General features: G+C 56.4%; 1 non-coding gene across 1 annotated transcript; it reads left to right on the forward strand.

Annotated features, from left to right (window-relative positions):
• Positions 1-1,895: 1,895 nt before the first annotated feature.
• On the forward strand, positions 1,896-1,967 carry TRNAQ-CUG. The gene has a single exon. It is a non-coding gene; the product is annotated as a tRNA-Gln (tRNA).
• The last annotated feature ends 437 nt before the right edge of the window (positions 1,968-2,404 follow it).

Here is a 2,404-nt window from a genome sequence, read left to right on the forward strand (position 1 = left end):
CACCTATTTTTTCTCTGTTGATTCTGCAGCTCCATAGCTCCCATGGAGTCGCTGACTTGGCTTCCTTCGCACTCTAGAGACAGGAGCAGAACCAGGGCTATGGCTGATCTATGGGGCATCAGGTGAGTGCCGGAGGCTTCAGGTGCTGAGAGTTTGCCTGACCCCTCAGGGTCACAGTGTGAGGTGATGCCCCAGGGATCTCTATGAAAGGAGCAGAACAGGATTTACTTGGGGTGGGGAGGGAATTGAGAGTATCTCAAGGGGTTGTACAGAGATGTTGCCCTGGTTAGAGACTGGCTAAAACACAGACCTCACTGTGAGCAGGATTCAAACTTGCGCAAGGAAACACTATTGGATTTCAACTCTCACATCTTAACCACTTGGCTATCACAGCTGTGAACACAAAAATGCCCCAATGCCAGAGAAACTGGTAAAAAATCACAATGACCAGGTTTGAAGTCATCTGAACCACAGAATTCCCACCACAAACCTGGCTCCCAAAGCACGGGGGGGATTTGGGGTTTGTTCTCTTTGCTTAGCCATGTGCAGTAGCACAGAGAGCTCATTTAAAAGTCTTACCTCCCACAGAGCGGGAATGGGAAATGATTCTCAACTTGAAGCCTGATGTAGGGTGACCAGACGTCCCGATTTTATCGGGACTCTCCTGATATTTGCTTGTTTGTCCCACGTCACAACCGATGTTTGGTCGGGACCCTGGACAAACAAATAACTTTGTCCTCTGCTCCAGCACACAGGCATAGTCTGGAGGGATACTTGCCCCCTCCAACTCCTCCCCCTCATTCCCCCATTGGATCCCTCCCCAAATCCTGGCCCTGGCCCTGCCCCCAGGCCCACTCCCTCACTGCCCCACTGGATCCCTCCCCAAATCCTTGCCCTGGCCCTGCCTCTTCCCCAAGCACACAGCATTCTTCCTCCCTCCTAGGTTTGCACACGGGCCATGGCCATGGCCGGGAGCGCAGTGCGGAAGCTGCTCCAGCCCTGCAGCCTGCGGGGCAGTGCAGTGGGGCTGGGGGCAGTGCGGAGCAGGCAGGGCCCAGGTGGGTGGAGGGCAGAGACATACATGGGGTGGTCACGCTCCTGCCGGGAGCTGCCTGGTTCACCCCTTGCCCGGGAGCTGCAGGAGGGACCCGGATCATGGCTTGGCTGCAGAGCTCGGAGCCCAGGCTAGGCCCAGGAGGGAGGGGATGGGGGATCTGGGGGTGTAGCAGGGGTTGGAGCCGAGAGCTGGTTGGAGATGGGGCTGTGCCACTGCCACTTGGAGGCGGGGGGGTCCTCCAGCTTTTTTCTTTTGCTCCGCCCCCTGCGTCCCTATATTTCACCTTTGACATCTGGTCTCCCTAGCCTGATATGAAGGAGGATGTCTGGACCAAGGGGCCAGGGACTGGTCTTTGCTAGAGAAACCACTGTCAAGTTTTAGCCAATTAGGACAAGTCAGCAAATAAGAACAACCTCAGGTATCAGTAACTGCTACAGGTTGCAAATTCCTACATGCAGCAGTTTCTGGCACTACACTGCGCAGCTCTGCTCCCCGGCTCTTCTCGGGCTCCTGCTCTCTCCTTAGCTCTGCCCCACTCTCGCCCAGGCAGTTCCAGCTCACATGGAGGATGGGATCCCCTGGCCTGGTGACTCCCCCATTGCACTGCCTGGCCTGTCAGAGCGGCTAACTTGGAGCTTTGGCCTCTCCCCATTGTCCCTGGGGACTGTCAGTCTCAGGGTCCTGATTTCCTATTGATCCTTCCCCCTTCTATTGGTGCTGGGAACTAGCCAACCAACCTCCCACACACACACGCTAAGTTTTATTAAAGGGCCAAGAGCCCCCTTACACAAGCCAGCCCCATGAGGGTCACCGATGTGCAGAGAAGGCAACACAAGCTGGTCCCATGGTGTAATGGGCAGCACTCAGGACTCTGAATCCTGTAATCTGAGTTCAAATCTCAGTGGGACCTTGTGTTGGCTTGTGGTCATAGGTGGCAGGTTATATACATTTGTGGTGCTCGGGCTCCAGGAAAATTCAGGGCTGGGGGCCCTGCTCCAGCAATATTTAGAGCTGGGTCTCTTTCCCTGGCCCTGGCACCCCTCCCCCTGCTGCGCTGTGTCCCTGCCTGACAAAAAGCAGTGTGTGCCTGTCCCCTGCCTGCTCCTGCTGCTGGAGTAGAGGGATTTGGGCATGTCTGCTGGCCCAGGATCCTAGTGCCTGCCCTCCATTAATGGCAAGGCAGGCTGCTCTGAGCCTCTCCAACGCCCTCTGCACCCTGATCATGAACCCCCCATCTTCAGCCCTCACACCACAACTCAACCCTCTTCCCTAGCCCTGAGCCCCCTCCTGCATCATGAATCCTTCATCCTCAGGCCCTCAGCCCTGCACTCCCTCCCTGAGGGTGCC

The sequence above is a fragment of the Gopherus evgoodei genome, unplaced genomic scaffold (genome assembly GCF_007399415.2).
Source record: "Gopherus evgoodei ecotype Sinaloan lineage unplaced genomic scaffold, rGopEvg1_v1.p scaffold_74_arrow_ctg1, whole genome shotgun sequence".
Taxonomy (NCBI): domain Eukaryota; kingdom Metazoa; phylum Chordata; order Testudines; family Testudinidae; genus Gopherus; species Gopherus evgoodei.